Below are 27,466 nucleotides of genomic sequence, written 5' to 3'. Positions count from 1 at the left end.
TAGACCCTCAATTCTATGGTCAACTAATTTTTGACAAAGCAGGAAATAATGTTCAGTGGAAAAAAGACAGCCTCTTCAACAAATGGTGTTCGGAAAATTGGACAACCACATGCAGAAAAATGAAATTGGACCATTTCCTTACACCACACATGAGAATAGACTCAAAATGGATGAAGGACCTCAATGTGAGAAAGGAATCCATCAAAATCCTGGAGGAGAACACAGGCAGCAACCTCTTCAACCTCAGCTGCAGCAACTTTTTATTAGGAACATCGCCAAAGGCAAGGGAAGCAAGGGCAAAAATGAACTATTGAAACTTCATCAAGATCAAAACCTTTTGCACAGCAAAGGAAACAGTCAACAAAACCAAAAGACAGGGACGCCTGGGTGGCTCAGTTGTTTAAGCAGCTGCCTTCGGCTCAGGTCATGATCCCGGCGTCCTGGGATCGAGTCTCACATCGGGCTCCTTGTTCTGTGGGGAGCCTGCTTCTCCCTCTGCCTGCCACTCTGTCTGCCTGTGCTCGCTTGCTTGCTCTCTCTCTTTCTGACAAATAAATAAATAAAATCTTTAAAAAAAAAAAAACCAAAAGACAACTGACAGAATGGGAGAAGATATTTGCAAATGACATATCAGATAAAGGGCTAGTATCCAAAATCTATAAAGCAAACTCAACACCCAAAGAACAAATAATCCAATCAAGAAATGGGCAGAGGACAGGAACAGATATTTCTGCAAAGAAGACATCCAGATGGCCAACAGACACATGAAAAAGAGCTCCACATCACTCGGCATCAGGGAAATACAAATCAAAACCACAATGAGATACCACCTCACACCAATCAGAATGGCTAAAATTAACAAGTCAGGAAATGACAGATGCTGGCGAGGATGCGGAGAAAGGGGAACCATCCTACACTGTTGGTGGGAATGCAAGCTGGTTCAGCCTGGAAAACAGCATGGAGGTTCCTCAAAAAGTTGAAAATAGAGCTTACCCTACGACCTAGCAATTGCACTACTGGGTATTTACCCTGAAGATACAAACATAGTGATCCGAAGGCACACCTGCACTGAATGTTTATAGCAGCAATGCCCACAATAGCCAAACTATGGAAAGAACCTAGATGTCAATCAACAGATGAATGGATAAAGAAGATATGGTATATATATATACAATGGAATACTATGTAGCTATCAAAAGAAATGAAATCTTGCCATTTTTGACAACGTGGGTGGAACTAGAAGGTATCATGCTTAGCGAAATAAGTCAATCAGAGAAAGACAACTATCATATGATCTCCCTGATATGAGGAAGTTGAGATGCAACGTGGGGGGCTTGGGGGGTAGGAAAAGAATAAATGAAACAAGATGGGATCGGGAGGGAGACAAATCATAAGAGACTATTAATCTCACAAAACAAACTGAGGGTTGCCAGGGGGAGGGGGGTAGGGAGAGGGTGGTGGGGTTATGGACATTGGGGAGGGTATGTGCTATGGTGAGTGCTGTGAACTGTGTAAACCAGGCGATTCACAGACCTGTACCCCTGGGGCTAATAATACATTATATGTTTATAAAATTTTTTTTTAAATTATAAAAAAATAAAATCAATGTACAGAAATCTGTTGCATATTCTATACACTAATAATGAAGCAGCAGAAAGAGAAATTAAGAAAACAATCCCATTTACACTTGCATCAAAAATAATAAGATACCTAGGAATATACCTAACCAAAGAGGTGAAAGACCTGTATTCTGAAACCTATAAAACATTGGTGAAAAAAACCTGAAGATGACACAAAGAAATGGAAAGCTATTCCATGCTTATGGACTGGAAGAACACGTATTGTTAAAATGTCTATACTACCCAAGGCAATCTACAGATTTAATGTAATCCCTATGAAACACCAACACATTTTTCACAGAACTAGAACTAACAATCCTAAAATTTGTGGGGAACCACAAAAGACCCTGAATAGCCAAAGCAGTTAAAAAAAAAAAAAAAAGCAAAGCCAGAGGTATCACAATTCTAGACGTCCAACTTATATTACAAAGTGGTAGTAATCAGTACAGTATGGTAATGATACAAAAATGGACACATAGATCAGTGGAATAGAAAGCCCAGAAATAAACCTACAATTATATGATCAATTAATCTTTGACAAAGCAGGAAATAATATCCAATGGGAAAAGATAGTCTCTTCAACAAATGGTGTTGGGAAAACTGATCAGCAGCATGCAAAAGAATGGAACTAGACCACTTTCTTACACCATGCACAAAAATAAACTCAAAATGGATTAAAGATCTACATGTGAGACCTGAAACCATAAAAACCCTAGAAGAGTGCACAGGCAGTAATGTCTCTGATATTGGTTGTAGCAACATTTTTCTAGATATGTCTCCTGAGGCAAATGACATATCCAATAAAAGATTAGTATCTAAAATATATAAAGAACTTATACAACTCAAAACCTGAAAAACAAGGAATCCAAATAAGAAATGGGCAGAAGACATGAACAGACATTTCTCCAAAGAAGACATCCAGATGGCCAACAGACACGTGAAAAGATGTTCAATGTCACTCATCATCGGGGAAATGCAAATCAAAACCACAGTGAGATATCACCTCACACCTGTCAGAATGGCTAAAATCAAAACCAAAACAAGTGTTGGTGAGGATGTGGAGAAAAAAGAACCTTCTTGCACTGTTGGTGGGAAGGCAAACTGGTGCAGCCACTCTGGAAAATAGTATGGGGGTTCCTAAAAAAATTAAAATGAATTACCTACCCTAAAATCCTGTAATCACACTACTGAGTATTTACCCCCCAAATACAAAAACATTAATTCAAAGAGATACATACACCTCTATGATTATAGGAGCATTATTTACAACAGCCAAAATATGGGAACAGCTCAGCTGTCCATTGATAGATGAATGGATAAAGATGCTAGGATGGTTACAAATGCAATGGAATATTATGCACCCATGAAAAAGAATGAAATCTTGACATTTGCAACAACATGGATGGAACTAGAGAATATAATGCTAGGTGAAATAAGTCCATAAGAGAAAGTCAAATACCATATGATTTCACTCGTATATGGAATTTAAGAAACAAAACAAATGAGCAAATAGAAACAGACTCTTAACTATAGAGAACAAACTGTTGATTACCAGAGAGGAAATGGGTAGTGGGATGGGTGAAATAGGTGATAGAAATCAAGGAGTGTACTTGTCATGATGAGCACTGGCTTATCTATGGAATTATTGAATTGCTATATTGTACATCTGAAACAAATATAACATTGTATGTTAACTATAATATTTTTTAAAAATAAAAATAAATAAATAAAATATTCTATCTTCCTCCATAGGCTTGCTGCCATGGTACCCTGTGGTGCCTTGGGACACAGTTTGAGAACTATGGATCTAACACAGAATTATTTTCAGGGACAATTATTTTGAGGGACAAAACTCTTGAGGAAAAATAAAACCCAGTTCTCATATTTTATATTACTTAGTGTGAATGTTAACAAATTGTATATGAAGTTAGGATTTTTATTCATTTATTTACTTATACTTTTAAAAAAGATTTTATTTATTTATTTATTTATTTATTTAAGAGGGCACCCGCGCATGAGCAGGGGGAGGGGCAGAGGGAAAGGGAGAAGCAGACTCCCTGCTGAGCCTGACAGTTGGGGCTAGGGGGGTGCACGGGGAGGGGGGTGGGTGGGCGGGGCGCGGCTTGATTCTGGGACCCGGGATCATGACCTGAGCTGAAGGCAGACACTTAACCAACTGAGCCACCCAGGTGCCCTGACATTCCTTGGTGCATTTAAAGTCTGATGTGGTTCCCTGAACTTAAGATGTATTTTAACTTTTTTGAACACATTATTATAGAAAATATCTTGTTTGCATTGCATTTGAGTTTCGTCTTGAGGAGGACAGGAAGCAAACATTTATCTCCTAATTGTGTACAAAAAAGAGAAAATGAGACACAGAGAAGAAGAGTTGAGCATCACGCAGGAAAAAATTAGAAGGCATCACCTACTCATCTGTGTTATAAAAAATCATGTTAGGATCTTAGTCTCTAACCATCATAGTTCTTTCACAATAAGGCGATGATATGAAACAATCAATAAAATTTTAAATGCCCATTTTTACAATGATTTTTCTATTAAACTCAGTATATGTGGGGTTTTTTGCTCAATAATTTAACTCTTGATTCTGACTATGCTGACATAGTCAAAGTAACACCAGCCTTGGGTATCCCATGAATGATGTGACTGACGTATGCTTAATGGCAGAGGAGCGAAATGCTCACTGTTAGATCACTCCTAGAGCCATGATAACGGGTTTACTTTGATTAGTGTGACATCAGAGTGTATTAATAGCATGAAGAACCAAGGAAGTTTCGCTTCACTGGGCCATCATCATTTTGATGGCAGATTGACCCAACAAGCCTAGGGTTCCCAGAGCACTGAGTAAAAGAACTCTGAAGCATCTTTGCAAAGCTATTCTGCAGCCCAGACTGAGATCTTCCTTGGGGCCTCCTTTATTCTAATTATGGAGAAACTCTAGAATCTTGCCTTGGACAGCCACTTAGCTCCATGTCGCCCCTTTCTTTTCACTGTCCAGATTGAGTACCTGGGATTCTTTAGGATAGAAAGAAAGGCATTTCCCTGGGTCCTTGGGGAAAGCAGGGAAGTCTAAGATAATCCCAATGGAGAAGTGATCTTTTATAGATTCAAATGCTAGACCTATTGTTGTTCAGGTGTCTTGAACAATTGTCTCAGGACTGAGCCATATTTCCCCATCCAAAGTTTCATTTAAATGTCATGATGAATTGGTTGCAAAGAGAGGATGGAGAGGAATGTGAAAGGGTTAGTAGAACAAAGAACCGTAAATCATCTCTGGTGCAGTGAGCCCCTATCATTCAGCCTGTAGGCTTCTTGTCAGAGGAGCTACAGGAATAAAGAGAAGAGGGATAGGGTCTTCCCACTGTGGGGCGGCAGCATCCCCCAAACCGGGAGAGCCACTTGCTCCCAACCAAATCCTTCCTGAGGTTATTCATTTATTCATTTAGGGAATGTATGATAGGGAGAAGGACATCTCCACTGTGTAGTATGTACTATAGTCCAAGCAACCATGCTAGATGCTATTGGGGTGGGGAGGCGGAAAGGAGGGGGAAGTAGGACCGAGATGGATAAGATACAGGACCTGTCTTAGTATTTATTAGACATGTCTATGGCAAGGACTCTGTCCAGCCCTTAGCATAAACACTGGTCCATAATGAGGGTGTGCCTCCCTTTGTAAAACAGATGGACTTCTGAGCCCTACCTCATTAAAGTCAATTTCCATCCAGCGATTCTCCTCTACATTCTCCATAAAGCCTTCTGTGTTCCTCTCGGTTGGAATTCATTTCCTCCTCCCTCACATTCCTGTCATCCTCTCTTTGCGTACATACTGTATCTCCATCAGCAGGCCTTTTGGAGGTCACCGTCCTAGGGCAGAAAGTAGAAAGAGCCTGGGCTTGGAGCCAAATGGGCTCAAAATAGAATCCTGGCTCCACGACTTATCAGCCACGTGCAATCTGGGTTAGTTTCTCAACCTCTCTAAGACTCACTTACCTCCTCTGTAAAATGGGAATAAAACTAGTTCCTATGTTTAGAACTTTGTGACGATGAAATGAGATATGGCGTGTCGCTATTTAGAAAAGTGCCTGGAATATAATAAGAAGCATTTGGGAGTAGTTCGTCATTACTGTTAGGTGCTTCACAGGTGAGGAAACCAAAGCTCATGAAGCTTCGATAACTTAGCTGCATTATAATGGGGAGGAAGTATGGCCCTGCTCTCTCACATTCCTTTCCTGCCATTTACGATGTAGACAACCCTGAGGCAAATCATTTCATTTTTCTTAGCTTTCATTTCTTTGTTTGTGCAGTGACAACAATGGTGACTTCGAACATCCGTCCCACTGCTTATGTTATGAGGATTAAAGGAGATGATGGATGTGAAGAGCTTGGCACATGGGATGCTCTCAGAAAATTGAAAGCCACTATTTTTCACCAAAAGTCACCCAGATGACAAGTGGCAGGACCTGGATTTAAATGCAATGAGTTGGACTCCCCCAACCTTGGGCTTTTCTAATAAACTCACTACCAGCTCCCTCGCTGTCTGAGCTAGAATTCTAAAGAATTAACAGATGCAATGAACATTTAGAAGGCTTTTCTCAAGTGCAATAAAATGGGTTTATATTCCTCTTTTGATGACTGCTTTACCTTATTTCACAAATAGGTATTCACACACCCATAATCTTGAACTAGGCTTTCCTGTCCTAATCAACTATATATATGTCATATCTATATATATGCATATACACATAAATTTTATATATATGTGTGTGTGTGTGTGTGTGTATTTAATATAGTTTTTCCCCCCCCCAAACTCATAGAATAGCCAGCATCTCAAAGGAACATACTGCTGACTTCCCAACTCACAGAAACCTTCAAAACACTTACCTTTAAAAGAAACCATCATCCCAGGGAAAGCATTACAGGGATTCTCCTGTGAGGAGGACTAGGATTAAAACTCAAGCGTGTGAGGGTGTCTGGGTGGCTTAGTAGGTTAAAGCCTCTGCCTTCGGCTCGGGTCATGATCCCAGGGTCCTGGGATTGAGTCCTGAGTCGGGCTCTCTGCTCGTCAGGGAGCCTGCTTCTCTGTCTCTGCCTGCCTCTCTGCCTGCTTGTGATCTCTGTCAAATATATAAATAAATTCTTTAAAACAACAAAACAAAAAACCTCAAGCATGTGGAATGAAATCCAAAAAGGAAAAGCAAGGACTTGCCTTCTTCTTCCCAGCGAGCCCTGCCTTGCAATACTGCCCCTCCCTGTACCCAGGAGGGGCGAGAGCCCAGCCAAGGGTCAAGGAGTGGTGACCAGGTTAGCAACAAGGGCAACAGAGGGAGGAGACAAAGGAACAACAAGTGGAAACGGCTGGCTGAATGCCTGAGCATGTTTCTTTGCTGAAAGAGAATGGCCCGACAACCGCTCAAACTGGGAGAGAGGAGGGCAGAGGGGAAGAGGACAGCTAATGGATGGGGTGGCCCAGCAGGGGTCAGAGGTCATGAGGGCAGTGAGTGAACTAATTGGCGACTCTGTACATATTCACTTTCTGCTTCTAGCCTACAGCTGGGCCTTGAGAGAAAGCCCTGGGTTTGAAGCGGGCTTTATTCATCAGCCAAGATTTGAAGCTGACTGGTGAAAAGCAATGAAACTGAAAAGTGAGATCAGGACCCTCTTTTTTTTTTTTTTTTTCTCCAGGATCAGCTGATCAGGAACAGCCTTCTGCAAAGGAAAATGCTAGATTCTACTCCATCTGACCACTCATTCATTCATTCACACGTCTCTTCCTCCTCATCTCCATATGTTAACTAGACATTAGTTAACTAGAGTGTGTCTCAGGACACACTCCCGACGGGAAGGAACTGTAGACACCTACAGTTTAGAACACAGATTATCAGAGTGAGGCCTGGCTTTCAGGGTCATCTGACACCGCTCTCATGTTTCATACTGAAGGAACAGGGGAGAGCAGTTTGCTCAGGCTCACAGAGAGGTAGCAGAAGGGGGAGCAGAGCCCCAGCCTTCTCACACTGTTCAGCGATTTTTCTATCACACTCTGCTCAGAAACACATTAACTTTGAAAACTTGTACCGATGGGTATAGCTAACAGCCCGGCCTCTGGCCAGACAGCCGGGGCTAGAACGCTAGCAACCAGCTCTGGGGCCTTCAGAGGGTGACTTAACATTTCAAAGCATTGGTTGGCCCATCTGTAGAAAAAGAGGGTTGTTCTATGGATTAAATGAGGCAAATGCACGTAAAGCAAGCACGTGCTTCAATAACTGTTAACTATTACTATGACTACTGCCATGACTTGAGAGCCCAGGATAGACTGGGCTTACGACGATAAGCATGAAGCCCATTGCACACCCATCTGTCTTCCCCTGCGGTCTCCGTGGCAACCTGTTCCAACGTGGAACTCCTCATTCCCCCTCAGTTAAGAGACTTCATGAGGATCAGAGGGAAACTGGGGAGCCCCGTCTGAATTTTCTGCAGACAGATCTGTCCAAATTTGGATCGAGCGGACTTGCGGTGAGTCAATACATGTAAAGGGCTGAGAAGAGCTCCAGGCACGTGGAGAGGACTCACTCCATGTGGCTCGTGGTTACTACTGGTGTTGTTACTGGGGAGGTGGGTAGCTCTTTGTCACTGCAGAGGTTCAAGCGTGAAGACTGGCTTACCCGTGGTCAGGAACGTTGTCAGAGAGCTTCACAGATGGGAAGGAAGTTTGGCCAAGATGAGGTCTGAGCTTGGTGAATTTTCTTTGTAGCCTTTTTGCCTACCTCTTTCCCAGAGCTCTGAAGCAGACCATCACCCTGATACCATTACATGTGGATTCTGGAGCAGGTTAAGAGATGAAAATACAGAAGAGATGTGGACCTTCTATAAACAACGGGCTCTCCAACCCCACCTGGGACTTTACATTAGGAACATCTGGAGTCACAGAATGCAGACCATGAGCTTCAACCCCAAATTTACTTATTTTTTTCCTTTTTAAAATTAAAATTTAAATTTAAAAATTTTTTTATTTTTTTCTTTTTAAAAAATTTAAATTGAATTTATTAACATGTGATGTATTACTGATTTCAGAGATAGAGGTCAGTGATTCATCAATCCTATGTAATACCCAGTGCTCATTAAATCACATGGCCTCCTTAATGTCCATCACCCAGCTACCCCATCCCCCCAGTCCCCTCCCCTGCAACAAAACTGAGTTTTTTTCCTACGATTAAGAGTCTCTTATGGTTTGTCTCCTTCTCTGGTTTTGTCTTGCTTTATTTTTTCCTCTCTTCCCCGATGATCCTCTGCTTTGTTTCTAAAATTCCACATATGAGTGAGATCATATGATAATTGTCTTTCTCTGATTGACTTATTTCGCTGAGCATAATACCTTCTAGTTCCATCCATGTCGTTGCAAATGGAAAATTTCCATTTTTTTCTTTCTTTCTTGTTTTTTTGAAATATGGAACGCTTTGCAAATTTGCGTGTCATCCTTGTGCAGGGGCCATGATGATCTTCTCTGTATCATTCCAATTTTAGTATAGTGCTGCCGAAGTGAGCACCAAACTTTCATTTTTTGATGGCTGACTAGTATTCCATTGGTTCAACCCAAAATTTAACTTTGAAGCTCCCTTTGGTCACCTGTTTTTCCCACTTCATTCATTCATTCATCATTGAAGTACAACTTACAGACAATAATATGACAGATCTCAAGTATTTAGCTCAGTGTGTTTTGATAATCACATATACTCATGTAACTTTCACTTACAGCAAGGTATAGAACCGTCTATCACTCTCTTTGTCCTTTCCAGTCAATCCCTTAATCCTTCTCTTTTCTTTAGGCAACTCCTTCTTCTATCACCCTTGATTCATTTTGCTTGTTATTGGATTCCACACACTTTTGTATCTGGCTCCTTTTCCTAAACATATTTTTGATATTTATTCACATTGTTCATGACTTAGCTGTTCATTCCTTTTTATTGAATAATAATCCATCGTATGAATATACCACAACTTATCTATTTTCTTGGAATGGACATTTAGTTTATTTCCAGTTTTTGGCTGCTATGATTATTCTTTTTTAAAAAATATTTTATTTATTTATTTGACAGACAGAGATCACAAGTAGGCAGAGGTGGGGGGAAGCAGGCTCCTCATTGAGCAGAGAGCCCGATGTGGGGTTCGATTCCAGGACCCTGGGATCAGTACCTGAGCCGAAGGCAGAGGCTTTAACCCACTGAGCCACCCAGGTGTCCCTCTTTTTTTTTTTTTTTTTTGATATGATTATTCTTATATATTTTCCTGAGCCTCATTGCATTTATATTTTAACTATGAAACAGATACAGAGCAGTTTAGAGAATATTACAGATACTCATGTTTACTTCCCATATTTAATAAAAGTTAACATTTTGCCATAGCCAGTTCTTTTTTTGAAGAAAGTTTATAGATTTAGTTGAAACCCACTCTGTATCCCTCCCCACTCCTCTTACCCTCTCATACTTCACCAGTATCCACTGTTCTGAAGTTGGTTTGAATTCATTCTGTAGTTTTATGTATTTAAGAATATGTATGTATGGATTGATCTGTTTTCATCTAATGTGGTGGCCATTTGGTGGGCCCTTTCCATCCAGAGGGCCAGGTATTACTTCTGGGAAATTTTTCTTGGATTATTTATCTGAGCATTTCCTCTCTTCTGCTTTCTTTTTTTTTTCTTTAACTTTTGGGCCTTCTGCATTTGTCTTTTTTTCTTTCCTTTTTTTTTTTTTTCTCTCTTTGTCTCTAATTCAACTTTCTGGGAATTTTCTCAGCTTTATTTTCCAATCCATTTATTAATTTTTCCATTGAAATTGTCATATATTTTTAATTTCTTTTTTTAATTTTAAATTTCTAACTTTTTTTTTAATTCCTCAAATGTTCATTTTCACGTTTCCCCCATCTTGTTTTATGGATGTAGTAATATCTACTCTTACCCCTCTAAGAATAGTAATTACAGTCCTTTTATTATTTGTTTCGATTTTTTTTGTTTGTTCTTAGTTTTCTTTTCCGGCTTAGAATCTGTTTACTCCAGGTTGCTTTTTTCCTGTTTCTTTTTGTCTTTATTGTCTTTGTTAGAGGTCTTTCCTTAGGAGTCTGGTGATGCTAAATGCTCACTGATACTTAAACATGGGGCACTAAAAAACCGAAAGTTCTGAGTTTGAGATTATGGTGTTCACTTGGCTGGGCTGGACCATGTTCTTGGGGGAACCTGATGTCAGAAGTACCAAGATTTTCGCCTTGGACTAGTCAGAATCCTTTAGAAGCATTTCCCAATCTCCTTCCCAGAGTGTATAGGCTCCCTTCACTTTATCAGGATTTACTATATAAACATTCCCTTAATTCTCTTGTTCTGTATAATAACTTGCTCTCACATTTGTCTGCTTTTTTCTTTTCCACAGACTCTTTGTTTTAATCTTTTAAAAGTTCTGGCTGCATGAAGCAAGAAAGGAAATCTAGGAACCTATTGGCTTTTTAAAGATTTCTATCCAGTCTTATTTACCACTCCGTCTTCATCCTCATTGCCCGAGGTTTTTCAATTTTTTCTGGTAGACCAAATTGGGTTACTTCCCGGTTCTCTCCACTTATAGATTGAGATTCAGCTTTCTTTGGTTTTCTGTCAGTTATCTCCCATTTGTTTGCTTTCTGGCTTCCAAAATTTTAGTGCTGTAGCCTTTTCTCCCATTCTCCTTATCCTTGTGAGTTTATGCCTTTTATAAAAAGAATCTGCTGTCATCTTTGTGAGGTTTTTGGAGGAAATGGTAGAATGCTCAATATGCCACGTCTTTACCGGAAAGTCGTTCTTATTGTGATTTTAAGTCGCATTTCTCAAAATACTGGTGAGGTCAAGTAACTTTGCATTTGTTTTTTGTTTATTGTGTTTCTTTTTCTGTGACTTGCTTGTTCATATTCTTTGTGTATTTTTCCTCTTAGATTGTGGGTCCTTTTTAAAAAATGGATTTGTTAGAATGTCTATATAACCTGGAACTCACCCTTTGTTAGTAGTATTCTTTGAAAAGATTTTCTCCCACTTTGGAGCTTGGCTTTTCACTTTGTTGTGCTTTTTTTTTTTTTTTTCCCCTATTTCAATATAATATAGGGTGCCTGGGTGGCTCAGTCGGTGAAGCATCTGCCTTCATGTCAGGTCATGATCTCAGGGTCTTGGGATTGAGCCCACTGTTGGGCTCCCTGCTCAGTGGGGAGTCTGCTTTTCCCTCTTCCTCTGCCCCGCCCCCTGCTCATTTGTGCTTATGCTGTCTTTCTCAAATGAACAAAATCTTAAAATATATATATATAATTAATATATTAAGCACATTTAGTATATTAAATCTCCATTTTAATATAGTCAAGTGTATTCTTTATAGTATTGTGCATTTAGGGTCTTACCTAAGAAATCCTGCCCTACTCCAAGGCTACAGAACTATCCTCTGATATTTTATTCTAACAGTTTAAAAATTATGCTTTTTCACATCAAAGCCTTTAAGTTACTCCTTATATACGGTGTAAGGTAAGAAGGTAATTTTATTTTTACTTTTACATATTGGTAATCAATTGTTCTAGCATCACTTATTGACTATCCATCATTTTCCCAGTCATCTGTGATGCCATTGCTATAATTCTTAAATGCATGGGTCTATTTCTGAGCTCTCTATTCCATTTCATCGCAGTTACTTTTCGCTTTCTGTGTCAGAATCACACGATTTTAGTTACTATAGCCTTATTAAAAATTTTCACTTGTGGTAAGGCAAATGCCTCATCCTTCTTCAAAATTGTCTTTACTATTCTTGGCTCTTTTCTGTCATATTTTAAGATTAGCTTGAAAGTTCCCTATACACAGATAAGGCCAGGTTGAGATTGTTATTGGAACTCTATTGAATTTATAAGGTAATTTGGGACTTAAAAAATAATATTGGGTATTCCATTCATGAACATGGTATATTGTTCTATTCATTTAGACCTTCTGACTGTCAATGAGGTTTTATAATTTCTCCATTTGAATCAACACTTCTTTTACTTCTTTTATTAGATCCATTGCTAGTACCTATATACCTTTTAGTTTTTGTGGATATGGTGACAGGAACTCTTAAAGATTACACTTTCTAATCAGTTTTTGCAGGTATATAAGAATGCTTCTGATTTTTTGATATGCTGAGATTGAATTCAGCAATCTCTCACAATTCTTGTGGTAGTTACAATAATCGGTGTATAAATTTCCTTGGATTTTCTATGAAGACAATCATATTGTTAACAAATAGCAACTTTATTTTTTCCTTTCCAATCATTATACCTTTTATTTCTTTTCTTGCCTTGTGGCATTGCCTGGGATAGCCAGTAGAATATGGATGAAAGTGGTGCAAGTTGATAGATGTTAGTTAAAGGAACATGTCACCTTTACTCTGATATGTATGTCACTAGAGCTGCTGGCTCTGGAACTATGTTGTGCCTGGTGGGTCTGTACCAGCAAAAGGTATATGTCTTTGGTATCTGAGAATAGGCATTTTTATTCTCACTTAATAGACGAAGAAACAGAAACTCAAAGAGGTAAATAACTTGCTTAAGACCACATAGCTAATAAGTGGAAGATTCAAACCAAAATCTTCTGATTCACAGTCAAACGCTATTTCCATGATTCCAAACTTCCTTCTGGCTCCCTATTTGTGCTAATGTGTCACCTTTCTCAGACAACACACTGCATCTTAAAAGAGATTATTTCAGAACAAACAATGCTTTTACCCAGTTAGATGCCTCTAATAGTGGGAGTGTTAGGCAGATACTGTTTTGCCTAAACAGACGACTTGTCCTACTTATAACTTAACAAACAAACAAAAAAATAAAACCTCACAGACTCTTAGAGTTGAATGGCTTCTTATCTTTTCCAACCTCCTATTTAATGTAGTTATCCCTATACCCCATTGCTGAGATCACCCTCCAGCCTTTACCTACTGCTAGGGTAGGTTTGCTTCCTTGACAAACAGTTGAATAATGGTCGTGTGGATCCACACTGTCCCCACAATCTGGTCCAGAGAGCAATCCATTTTCTCCTCTACATTATACCTCTTCAAGTATTTGTTCTCCTTAGATCTTCCCTGTGAGACTACGCATCTCTAGAATGTTTGCTATTGCCTACATGAGATTATTTCCAGACTTTTCACTATTCTGATTATTCTCCTCTCAATGCTTTCCAGTTGCTCACTGTCCCTCTTGAAACTGATGCCCAGACTTTAAGGTGGGGTCTGATTGCAAACAAGTGGGGGCTCTTTTGTCACATGATCTGGATACAGTCACTTCTATTGATGCACTCTAGATTTTTGTCTTCTTAGCAACTATGGCACATTGCTGACTTAAGTTTAGGGTTCACTCTTTGGCTTTTTTCCCATTCCATCCCCTATATCCTTTCCTGCAGCACTTCAGAGCTCTCTAGGTCAGGGCAAGGTCTGTGGGGAGGTAGCTAGGACAGAAATCTACTCTGTGACAGGGACAAAAGGGGAAGGATCTGCAGTTTGGAGGCTGCCAACAGGTAACCCAGAAACACCTGATTAATCAGGACTAGGTGAATTCATTTGGGGCTGCTGTCCTGGGACAGAATAAAAGTCAAATTTCAGAGCATCAGTACTTTGAGATTTTTGCTATAGAGTTTAAATTTCTTACAAGAAACCAGAAATCTCATGATTTTTAAAAAATCTTCTTAAGAGGGGCACCTGGGTGGCTCAGTGGGTTAAGCCTCTGTCTTTGGCTCGGGTCATGATCTCGGGATCGAGCCTCACATTGGGCTCTCTGCTCAGCAGGGAGCCTGCTTCCCCCTCTCTCTCTGCCTGCCTCTCTGCCTACTTGTGATCTCTCTCTCTGTCAAATAAATAAATAAAATCTTAAAAAAAATAAAAACCCCTTAAGAGATGATAGAATAACCCCAAGAAGGGAAGGTATAGGGGGAATCAGAGTTCTCTGCTCAGCTATATTGACAGGCCAGAAGGTTTAAATGAATAGAGCAACATACCATGTTCATGGATGCAATACCCAACATTGGTTTAGTGGGGTTACCAACCATCCATCCTTCTATCTAACACAAATGAATTTCAGGAACATGCATTTGAGATGGAATTCCTAGCTGCCCAAATCTCCCTTGCTCCTGTCCTGTTTATAAACCCATACTTACAAATCAATAAGCCTCCCCCTACCCCAACCTATGTTCCTCGTCTCCATCAAATAGTTGTAATTTTGCCTGGACAGTATTTATAAGGACAGCATCGTGTGACTCCAGTGTTGACAATACAATAGTGAAAACTGCAAACATGAGATGGCAGGAGTTCTCAGTGATTGTGGCTGAATTTGACGCATTTGTGCTGGTAACAGCCTATGTACCTAATGCAGGCCAAGGTCTGTTACGCTTGGGGTACTGGCAGCACTGGGATGAAGGCTTTCGCAAGTTCCTGAAGGGTTTGGCTTCCCAGAAACCCCTTGTGCCATATGGGGACCTCAATGTGGCTCATGAAGAAATCGACCTTCACAACCCCAAGGGAAACAAAAAGAATGCTGGCTTCACTCCACAAGAGCGTCAAGGCTTTGGGGCGTTACTACAGGCTATGCCACTGGCTGACAGTTTCCGGCACCTCTACCTCAACACAGCCTATGCCTATACCTTTAGGACCTACATGATGAATGCTCGATTCAAAAATGTCGGTTGGCACCTTCATTACTTTTTGTTGTCTCACTCTCTGTTACCTGCATTGTGTGACAGCAAGATCCATTCCAAGGCCCTGAGCAGTGACCACTGTCCTATCACCCTACACTAAGCACTGTGACACCACCCCCAAATTACTTTAAACCTGGGAAATGAGCCCCAAGCTAGCTTTAAAACTTAACCTCCCCAAACTTCTTTAAAAACAGATGTAGATATCTGCACTGTATTTCCCTTATAAAAATACAAATCCTTCAACCAGGCTCTTACTGATGCTTTTCTTTAAACCCCCAGTTTTTTCTTTTTCTTTTCTTTTCTTTTCTTTCTTTCTTTTTTTTTTTTTTGCCTTAAACAAAAACTATTGCTGACTTCCTTTGAACTGTCCACATGAAAACAAAGAGTCATAGTTTCAAAAAAAAAAAAAAAAGGTACCTGTCATCCATTTTCTAAGTACTAAGCACTTGATACATCTTAACTCTTTTTGTCTTGGCAACAGTCCTTTGTGGTAGACACTATTATCATTGTTTTACAGGTAAGGAAACTGAGGCATGGAGTTTAAGTGTCTGCCTAAGGCCATTCAGCTGAAAGCCATGTGTGGGATTGGACTCTGGCAGCCCCTTTGAGGTGTCTGCGCTCTGAACCACCATAGGTGCTGTGTCTTTAGATGGGGAAGGGACCTGCTGTGGATGCCCCATGCGTGGGACCTGCAGCCCCAGACCTGAGTTCCCACTCTTGGTTCCTTCACCAAATAATTTCCTCTAGTCATAATCACCAGCGACATTCCTTTCCAAGGGTAGGATCTTCCAGTAGGCTTCAGCCCCTTTATAGATGAAGAAATGTGAGATCTAAATGTTAAATCATGTCCTTAGGGTCATGCAGGCTATAAGTGACAGAATTAGAATGTGAACCCAGCTCTGGGTGACTCTAGTGTCCCCTCAACTTCCCTTACACTATGGTGTGTCTACTGTGGGGCCATCTCTTCAGAAAAAGCCTAGATACTCTCAGTATCCTCTTCCATAGGGGATGGAGAATGTGGGGGTGGGGGGCATTCTTCAGGGAAAAAATCATCACCGTCATCATTATAACCAAAAATCATCTTTGTCATTATTTTTACCATCTTGTTAAAGGTCTACCAGTATGCTGGATGCTACAGTCTGGGAAGACTTTTCACGCCTCTTTGAGGATCCCTGAAAATATGAGTGTTTCATCATTGACCTGGCAGAAGGAAGTTAAAGGGTAAGTAAGGCTTCAGCAAATCCAAAGATGGGTTTCTCCATTTCTTGAGCTGATTGGCTGGATTAATTTACTGTTTCTCATATACCATTCTCTGGTCTTGCATTCAGATCAAGCATAAACGTTTGCTTTCAGAATGTGAGTCAAGGGCGTGATTCCTAGAGAACCACAGGCTGGTGTCTGGGATCACTGGGCTATGCACATTCCTGAGCACACATATGTGTATGGACACACGTATACACGGCATGGACAAGCACACACACACTATACCACCACGTTTGTGGCGAGCAGTTCCTGGAGCCAAGGGTTGCCTTCAAGTGAGCAGCTAGTGCATGGGGCTGCAGTCTCCATTCCCGGGGACATTTGTATGGCCAGTTCCACCAGCCTGTGGTGGGGTGGAGCCTGCCTTCTCAGACCGATTCCTGGCTGGGACAGTCCTTCCAGAGGTGTATCCAGGGGTCTTTCAGGCCTTCTCAACACACCCCCTGGTCTGGGACTTGCAGGTCACGCAGCAGCAGTGCCCACTTCTCAGCCCCCATGGAAGGGTCCCCGTGCTCTCTGCTGCCCCCTCTGGCCAGCCGTCCTCTTGCAACAATGGAGGGATGCCTTCTTAGGTCAAAAGGGAAAGCATTATTGCTGCTCTGTGGCCAGGTAAACAAGCCGCTGGCTTTGAAGTCCCAGGGGGTGTGTGCTCAGGCTGGAGTGGTGAGTCTGAAGGAGCTGCCTCCCCCAAACCTGGCTGTGTTTGTTAACTCCACCCTCCCACCCAGGTCTGCTCCATTTGATGTTTCAGTGGGGAAGCCAGAGGAGGGAGGCCTGCTCCCGGGGTCCTCAGAGGGCTGTTTTCAAGTCTTGCTGAGCCTGCAGGCCTACTTGGGAGCTGAATGCAGGCCAGGGGCTGAGTCCAGAGGAGGCCTGCCAGGGAAGTCCCTGCCCTTCGAGGCAGTCAGCTGGGGTGTGGCCAGGGGGCAAACCACAGAATGTGCTACTTCCCTTGGGCCATGTTTTTATTCAGGTGACATCAGGTAAGAATGAACAGCAGGGGAAGACTGGAGGGAGAAAGAGTCACCTAAAGGCAGCATTGGTGCCTTCAGTGGCCACGGGCCCGCCATTGCCACTTACAGAATCTCCTTCTTCCCTTCTCCCCTTGACCACCAAAGCAGCATAAAGTGGCCATTTTGCCTTTCCCCATTCTGCTGTGCCTCTGGCTCAGAAGCTACAGGTATGACCAGAGACCCTGCCCACCTGGCCCCTCCCCCAAGCAATAAAATGCACTGAGTGAGGACCTCTGGGGGTGGGGAGAAACTTCTGGAGCATAGATACCTGGGTAAGACAGTGCTCCCCCTGGGCTGGCTCTCTGGGCTTGCCTCAGGATTTCACTGCGTTCCAAAGCAGGTTTACGGCCTTTCAGGCCTAGGCCACAGGAAACAAGACAAGGGATCAAGCATTATTATTAACCGGTTCAATATCCATTGGCCATGAACAGCTTCCCCCGCCCCTGCCTCTCTCCTCACTCTTCCTGCTCTCCCTCCCTTCTGAACTCCTCTATTTGCTACACCCAGATGTGCACACTTCTGCCAGATTCTCTCCTCCCCACAATGCCCCTCTCCAGTCTGTCCCTGCCTTCTTGCCCCCCTGCCCTCCCCCCAATATCACGATTGAGAAAGAGCTTGTTGATAAGACCTGGAAATCTGGAGTTATAAATCCTTCTAGCACAGCCGCCCTATCTCCATGCTGATGCTTGTGGTGCCACAGAAAGGAGGCTCACCTGCTTGTGACCCATCCCCTTCCTCCCCGGCATTCTCCAATTGTCCTCTGCAAACATGGGCCAATGGGCCAATGGGAGGTACCTGTCTCAACAGGTGTGAGCCTGGTCTCACTTTCCTACAGGGTGATAGGGAGGTCACCCTCCAGCCCATGGATCACAGGATTCCTGTGCATTCCTGTGATTGTGGAAGGGCAGCCGACGCCACTCTCCTTTTGGATCCCCCCTGATTGCAGCTGTGGGAGGCCAAGCCCACCTCAATGGCTTTAGAAGTTTCCAGGTTAGCTGCTGGGTGCTCTGGCTACAGTGCAGGAAGAGCTTGTAATGCCTGGGAGGGTAGCTTTCCCTGCTAAGCCACAAGCACCTTGAGGGAAGAGAGTGTTTCTTATTTGTCATTGAATCTCTATGTCCAGCAGACTGCGCAAAACACAATTACTTGGTAAACGACTCAGAACTATCTGGTAAATTGCTGTCATACTCATCATCAGGAAATATTTACTGGGGGAGTCTCATGTGCAAAGACCCTGCTAAGCAGGAGGCAGCACAAAGATTAATTAGACATCATTCCCACTTTCAGGGGCGTGCCCCGGAGTCAGGGAGACCTAGAGGAGTTCGCTTGCTAGGAGGTCACAGGAGGGAGCTGGAGCTGGGGGCCCCAGGGAATCTGCTTTGGTAACCAAAATTTGACAAAATGTAAACTTAAGCAGATAACCCCAGACCCAGACCCCGTTCACTGGGGATCTCTGCATATTCAGCGTAGAGATATTAACTCACTGGCTATCTGCCTGTCTAGCTTTTTCCTGTGTCATGTCAGTGTCCTCGTCTCAAAAAGGTGAATAAAAATTAAAAAAAAGTAGTGTCTCTATTTGGAATGAATTCCTTAAGCTGGTAGCCTGGGCACAGAGGAAGTAAAACTTGCCCCCACCACATGTTAGGTGGGCCTTGCGATTTGGTTTGGGCTCCCCATGGATCTGCAGCCAGAGCTGCCACTGCCCTCAGGAGGAAGGAAGGAGGAGGTGCAGGTGTCCGTCTGGAGTTCAGCTCATCCTAACCCACCTTAATGGAGTGGCTCATCCGTGCTGGCCTTGGGAAAGAGAGGCAATGATAATGGGAGTGTAACTCCTCTTCTAGAACAGGCGATGTATGTCTCTGAGAACCTGGGAGAAGAAGGACAGCAAGCTGATCTCTCGGAATCCGAAGGTCAGCCCAGATGATGGGAGAGGCTGTGGCTGTAGCAATGCCATTGTCTCATCACGGTCACCCTCTCTGCTTGGAGTGGGGGTCTAGCATCATGCATGGATGGTGGGGGTATTATTAATGGGTGGCATTTTCTGCACAGCTCTTTTAGGGGGGTGCTTCTGAAACTGTTTCTACTGAAGCCCCATTAATGGCAGAAAAGAGCGAATTTGTGCTTCACAAGTGGTGTGGGGTTTCAGATTACTGCAAACAGGAGATTTCTTTGAAGCCCCATATTTTATCTCCAAAAATTTTGCACCATGATCATGCATTTGCTTTTATATAAAAAATTTTTTTATATAAAAAAATTTTGCACCATGATCATGCATTTGCTTTTATATAAAAAAAATTTTTTATATAAAAAAATTTTGCACCATGATCATGCATTTGCTTTTATATAAAAAAATGCGGTTATGATTACTTATTTCTTATTTATTTATTTTTTTAAAAGATTTTATTTATTTATTTGACAGAGAGAGATCACAAGTAGGCAGAGAGGCAGGCAGAGAGAGAGGGAAGCAGGCTCCTCACAGAAAAATTTTGCACCATGATCATGCATTTGCTTTTATATAAAAAATTTTTTTATATAAAAAAATTTTGCACCATGATCATGCATTTGCTTTTATATAAAAAATTTTTTTATATAAAAAAATTTTGCACCATGATCATGCATTTGCTTTTATATAAAAAAATGCGGTTATGATTACTTATTTCTTATTTATTTATTTTTTTAAAAGATTTTATTTATTTATTTGACAGAGAGAGATCACAAGTAGGCAGAGAGGCAGGCAGAGAGAGAGGGAAGCAGGCTCCTCACAGAGCAGAGAGCCCGATGTGGGGCTCCATCCCAGGACCCTGAGATCATAACCTGAGCCGAAGGCAGAGGTTTTAACCCACTGAGCCACCCAGGCACCCCACGATTACTTATTTCTGAATAAAATTGATGCCTGGACAAGATGAGCTATTTTTCCTAAGGCCTTTGGTACTCCCTATGGCTCACGGCCCTATGTCCCAATTTGTGAAGCATGTCTTTTAGGACATCAGACCCATAAACACACACACCACATTCAGGGGTACCATCCTGAAGTGGGTCCCCGACATACTTGCATGGCCATGCCCTTGATACCAAAACACTCCTCCGAGTTTGTCCTATGCTGCCCTGGCCACACACTCCTCCGGGCTGACCCACAGGATCATCCCTTCCCTTCTGGGCTTATCCTGGTTCTTCTTGCAGGATCTGGAGGTCGGGTGGCCTGTAACACTCTTCGCCAAATGTCTAGGGACAGCGGCTCTAAACCTTTTTGCAGCGTCCTTCACCAGGAATGGGCAGGGCAGGCAACAGCAGCGTGAGATCCTGAGGGGCTTGAAAACAACTCCTAAAGTGGATACTTCAGGACCTAATTACCTAACGGGCTAAGAATTGCCCTTGTGCCCTTGGTGGGCTTTAGCTCTGTACCCCACCTTGCTTTCCCTGACATAACTGTTCCATCTGTAAAAGGGAACCAGGAATCAAGGCTGCTGTTTATCTGACAAGGTAGAAGCTAGGTGATCCGAAGTCCACTGTACATTGTTATGGATTCAGGATATCAGTGGTTTTCAGATTTTAAAAAAATGCAACCCATTGATTTATTCATACCTGCATTTACACACGTGTTTATTCACTTTTGTGAAATAGTGGAGCTAGAACAATGACCAAGAGGGACATGGTCTGGGCCTCTTTAGGGCGACGTGGCCGCCCTCAGACCTCTGGAGAAGCCCAAGCTTGTTAAAAAGAGGACCAAGCCGTTTATCTGGCACCAGTCAGACCAATATGTCAAAATTAAGTTCAACTGGTGGAAATCCAGAGGCATTGACAATAGGGTGCACAGAAGATTCAACGACCAGATCTTGATGCCCAACGATGGTAATGGGAGCAACAGGAAAACAAAGCACATACTGCCCAGTGGCTTCAGAAGTTCCTACTCCACAATGTCACGTGGAACAAATCTTACTGTGCAGAGATTGCTCACAACGTCTCCTCCAAGAACCGCAAAGCCACCGTGGAAAGAGCAGCCCAGCTGGCCATCAGAGTCACCAATCCCAATGCCAGGCTACGCAGCCAAAAAAATGAATAGACAGCTTATGTACATGTCATATTTATGTTAATAAAACCATAAAGCTACAAAAAAGAGGAACTTACAAATGGCAGACAGAATTAAACAAATAATCTCCAAGGAAGTGAAAGAACCTCAGAGAGGGCCGGCCCAGGGCCTTCTGCAGCCTGCTAGCTGCTCCTGCCCCAGAATGTTCTGTCCGGAAGGATAAGTACACGAACAGCAGGTTCTGGACTAAGTCAGAGGTAATGGTGGATTCACCATCTGCACCTTCTCCTATGAAGGTAAGAAAACATAATTACAAGATTCTCCTCCAAGTCTGCCCGCCTGCCCAACTGTGCCAGAAAAATGCACCAAACCCTGGATGTGCAAACACACTTGAGGGCAAGGAAATTCAGAGTCTCACTGGATCCTCACTTTGGAGCTGCGACACTTAGTAGCACCGGAAGTCCCCCATTTCACAGATATACAAATTGAGGCCTCAGAGAAGGGAAGCAGTTCCTTGGTGCTCACATAACCAGACTTAGATGGGGTCACCAAGGGGGTGGGTAGAAGTAGGGCCGAGGAGGGTGTGACCCTTGATTCTAATGAGCAGTGCTGGGTTGGAGGCTTCCAGCAACTCGCCAGACAGACCCCCGCGGTTCTGGAGACACTGGCCACTGCCCCTTATCTTCCCTCCCCATGACAGGTGCAGATCTGATGGCTCCTGTGCAGAAAAGCTCTGGGGCTCCGAACCTCAGCTCTGAGCTCGTGCGACAATGGACACATGGGCTTTGGAATGTATGCAAACAACCCATAGCCCTGTCCCCCTCCTCCCCAAAGACTGACCAAGATTGTTCCTAAGACACCCAGTGTGGCTTTGGCGACTGCCCGACAAAAGAGTGTCACACTTTTCTACCCTTCAGTTCTGCAGTATCTTCATCTGAACCTGTGCTACCACTTACAGGGGAATTCAACCAAATTTGGACTCGAGTTTGGGTGTCTAGCTAATCATGTTTAGGGTCACCTACCTAGGACATTAGGGCCTCTGGGAGAGAGAGTCCCTGCAAAGTCTGTGAGGTCTGCTAATTCCACCTCGAGTGAGGAATGTGTTTATTCCTCCATGGGGCAAAGATCCCCCCGCTCGAGGTGACGCTGCCACATTGTGTAACCAGGAACATGGGCTGTTGCTGATGTAAACACATGGCCAGGGCCAGACCTGCCAGGAGCCCAGTCTCCTTTTCCCAGAGGTGTTTCTTATGAATGGTTGTGCCCAGTGAAGCAATTTCCTGCCTTGTAAACTTCTGCCCAGCAAACCACATCTCCTATCTACCGCCGCCCGGCTCTGGGTCATAAAGCAATTCCCCAGAGACCAATCTGAGCCCGATCAAGAGTCCTTGAGTAACGAGAAAATTACCCTCCACCTGCAGACGTAATGACACTTTGCAAGCTAGTGGCTTTGCAGTTTCTGAACGTAAACATCACATGTCTTACCCCATGCCTTCCCTCTGCTCATCTGAGATGTGGGGTCCGCATATTTGATTTTTCAGACTCTGGTCCACTCCTCGGAGGCACTGGCTGGCTAGTGACCCATTACCTTGACCTGAGGACCTTGCAGCCTGGAGAACATATTTCACAGTGTCAGATCATCATTTACAGAACCAGGGCAAGAGAAGTTCAGGCAGGTGTCCCAGGCATACAGAAGACAGAAGGTCTGGGCTCAGACAACACTGGGAACTCATTGATTTGGACACTCATTTTGCATGTTGTGGTCCCTCGATGTGGAAAGTCTCCCCCACTCCCCCTCCATCTGGTGAACTGGCACTCATTCTTTATGACGTAGTTCAAGTGTCTTTCAAAGAACCTTCTCTGATTTCTATCTAAACAGAATTGCTTCCATTGTCCTACCACTCTGCCTTCTCACACCTACACACTGCAGTTCAATCACCACTAATTTGTCTGTCTCCCCAGCCATGTTGAGAACACCCTTGGGGCATCTTGGAACCCCCGGTACCCACCACACTAAACCGGCTCAAAGTCAGTGTGCAAGAGGTTTGTTGAATGAATGAGCGAATGGGAATCTATTACACGTCTCTCCACCATACTTAGATGCTTTGGGTAATGAAAACGTGCAAAGAATACAGTTAGAGGAATGAAGACCTAGGTTGGGCTTGTGAAGAAAGGCATAGCCTAGAGTTCCATGCTTGAGAAGGTTGCAATCTGGTCATCTTCCCGTGGATGACAGGAATATTTGCAGATGGGGTATAGAGATTGGGCCCATGGAAAGACAGTAGTGGTTTGTTGTTGGTTTTCCTTCTTGAGTGCCGTGGTCAGGAGCCAGAAGGGGTTCCAAGCTGGCCTAACTAGCCCTAGTTAACTACTACATGAGACATTACCTAGGACCTCCATTTTTTATCCATTTCCTCTCTTATCCCCATTTATAGAAGTAATAACTGAGGAGCGTCTGGGTGGCTCAGTTGGTTGGGTGTCTGACTCTTAGTTTTGGCTCAGGTCGTGATCTCAGGGTCCTGGGATCAAGCCATACGTCGGGCTCCTCACCCAACAGGAAGTCTGCTGGAGATTCTCTCTCTCTCCCTCTCTCTCAAATAAATAAATAAAATCTTTTAAAAAATTGTAAAAATGACTTGATCCTTCCTTTGAAGTTTGAGGAGTTTGAGATTGTGGTAGTGGTAGGTGGACACTGGGTCATTTTCCAGACATTTGACTAGTAAACTCCATGACATACATGCACACATTCATTCATTCAAACATTTACTGAGCACCTAATAGGTGCCAGGTGCTGAAGGATGGGGTCCAAATGGTGAACAAAACACCAAGTCTCAGGCACCTGGGTGGCTCAGTGGGTTAAAGCCTCTGCCTTTGGCTCAGGTCATGATCCCAGGGTCCTGGGATTGAGCCCCACATCGGGCTCTCTGCTCAGTGGGGAGCCTGCTTCCTCCTCTCTCTCTGCCTGCCTCTCCGCCTACTTGTGATTTCTGTCAAATAAATAAATAAAATCTTAAAAAAAAAAAAAAGCAAAAAACACCAGCTCTCTGTTCTCATAGAACTTAGATCCTAGTCAGGGGAAGACAGTCAGGGACAGTGGGGTTGGGGCCCAGACTGGAGGTTAATAATGAACAATTATTTCATTTTCTCTATACTTTCTCTATACCAGGCAAAGGGCTTGAGGCACCTTATGACAACCTTATTTGCAGATATGGAAACAGAGAGCCTAAGTGGACGTCCTAAGATCACACATCTAGTAAGCGGCAGAGCCAGGATTTGAACCTAGATTTTTACTGTCCTCCAGCCTGAGCTCTCCACCACAAGTTTATACAGCAGCAGCAAATGTTTATTAGATGAACAAAGAAATGGGTGAATGGTTAACCCTAACTACAGTGGTAGCCTGTTGCTTTGCTTCCGTGATACAAACGTGAGCATAAGTTTTTCATTTACTTATTAAGTCAAGTTTCTCCCAAGTATGGCTCCTGCTGAAAGCAGATTTCCTGAAGATTGAGAAACAAGCACCTTTCTCCTGACCATTCATGTTTCCTGGGCAAGGCAATCTGTTTTAGGGATATGACTTTTTTTCTTTCAGTTTTATTGAAAAATAATTGACATATAAAACTGTATAAGCTTAAGGCATGTAGCATGGTAATTTGATTTATACGTATTGAGAAGTAATTATGAATTTTAAAAAAATTTATTTATTGGCAAGACAGAAAGAGAGAGAGCAACCAAGAGTGGGGGTAGGGGGAGGGGCAGAGGGAAAGGGAGAAGCAGACTCCCCGCTGTAAAAGGAGCCTGGCGGAACTCGATCCCAGGACCCAGGACACACTGGGATCATGACCTGAGCCAAAGGCAGACGCTTAACTGACTGAGCCACCCATTCAATTAAAATCATGAATTTTAATTGAAAAAGTTGTACAAAAGAAGCTATCACCTTAAGTTTTCTTCTGGGTTTGCGGCAAACTCTGTATTTGGTTGTAGGATGATGCCCAAATATATCAGGTCTTAATTCCTGGAAGGTGTAAATGTTACCTTAAAAGGAAAAAAAAAAAAGTCTGTGCAGATGTGATTTAAGGAGACTTAGATAATCCAGTGGGCCCTGAATGTGGTCATATGTATCCTTATGAGAAGGGGAAGGGGGAGATTGGACGCTGCAGAGAAGGGGACAGGACCTTGGGGGCGGGGGCTGGGGATGCTTCCACCAGAAGCTGGAAGAGGTGGGGAACAGAGCCTCCCCTACAAGCTTCAGAGGGTGTATGACCTGCTGACATTTTGGTTTTGGCCCAGTGATACTGCTTTTGGACTACTGGTCTCCAGAGCTGTGAGAGAACATGTTTCTGGTATTTTGTGACAGCAGCCACAGGAAACAAATACAGTCTCTCACAGGGATCCTCCAACCAATGAATCCTCCTCCTTCCCCATCCCCTTTCTTGGATATTTGTTATGTCCTAGTACCCATCCACACCTGGCATAGTGTAAGTCTGTGTATCATCATTGGTTCCTCCCAGTTGAACATCCATAGAAAAAGGGACTTTTTTTTTTTTTTTAAAGAGAGAGAGAGCAAGTGGGGAGGGGCAGAGGGAGGAGGAAAGAGAGAATCTCAAACAGGCGCCACACTCAGTGCAGAGCCCGATGTGGGGCTTGATCTCAGGACCCTGAGATCATCACTTGAGCCGAAATCAAGATTTGGACACCCAACTGACTGAGCCACCCAGATGCCCTGAAAATGACCCTTTTTTTTAATGGTTTTCCTCCCCCACACCTTGAAGAGCATGCAGCACATAGTAAGTACTCAATAAACATCGGTAGGATGAATGCCCGAATGTCATGTTATTGCCCCTGGAGAGCTCTGACATCGTATCAGGGTCAGATGATAGCAGGCACGACCCAACGACCTACTACCAAGTTGCTTCCTAAAGCGCCACTTTAAAGAATATCTGAGGTAGAGTCAATGGTCTGGCAACCCTGTCTCACTTTCTACAACATCAGTTGCTATTTCCTCCTATGTTCCGCCCACAAACCTAGCAACCGCCTTCAGTGCCTCTCTTTCTCACACTCCGCGTGCAAACCACCAGGAAATCTTAGTGCCTCCAAATCCTCTCCCTTCAAGAGGACATCCACAATCAGACCACCTCTGTTCACCTCCACCACCACCCCAGCTCTCAGGCGGACGACATCAACAGCTTCTGGTTTTCTGCTGTCACTCTTGACCTCTCCCTACAACTCAGCAGCCAGAGCAATCCTCTGAAAACGGATGTTCCATCTTGTCCCTACTCTGTTCATAATGGACAGCTTTCAGCTCCCTCAGGGAAAAAGCCGGGTCCTCACGGCAACTTACAGCGGTCCCTTCAGGTGGCGACAAGGTCCTCTGTCACTTGTCGTCATGCCTCACACCTGCTCTCCTCCCTGACCCGCAGTTCTCCCTGTCACTCAGCTCCAGCTCCTCTAGCCTCCCTGTTGGATCTTTCTTGGTTTTGTCATCACGCCCCATTCACAGTTACGGCTTGTCTCCCCCACCAGAATGAACTGCAGGAGGAGAAGGACTTTTTTTAAGTAATCTCTACGCCCCAAGCAAGGCTTGAACTCACGACGCCAAGATCAAGAGTCACACGCCCCACCAACTGAGCCAGCCAGCCCCAAGGGGGGAAGGATTTTTATGTATTTGATTCACTGATGTATCTTCAGGGTCCAGAACAATGGTGCTCGGCACACAAGGGTATCAGTAAATATTTCTTGAATAAATAAACGAGAGACATTATTTTGGACTAGATGATGTTTCCAAAAGCAAAGGGATATGCGGAAGGTCTTACGGTAGCTCAGGAAATCA

General features: G+C 43.3%; 2 pseudogenes; both read left to right on the top strand.

Annotated features, from left to right (window-relative positions):
- Positions 1–14,938: 14,938 nt before the first annotated feature.
- LOC111151448 lies at positions 14,939–15,448 on the top strand (annotated as a pseudogene).
- A 1,020-nt stretch (positions 15,449–16,468) lies between these two features.
- LOC111151447 lies at positions 16,469–21,672 on the top strand (annotated as a pseudogene).
- Positions 21,673–27,466: the final 5,794 nt, after the last annotated feature.

The sequence above is a fragment of the Enhydra lutris genome, unplaced genomic scaffold (assembly GCF_002288905.1).
Source record: "Enhydra lutris kenyoni isolate GAN:26980312 unplaced genomic scaffold, ASM228890v2 scaffoldscaffold26, whole genome shotgun sequence".
NCBI classification, from domain to species: Eukaryota; Metazoa; Chordata; class Mammalia; order Carnivora; family Mustelidae; genus Enhydra; species Enhydra lutris.
The sequence above is the reverse complement of the archived record's forward strand: the minus strand, read 5'-3'. Positions and strand labels throughout refer to the sequence as shown.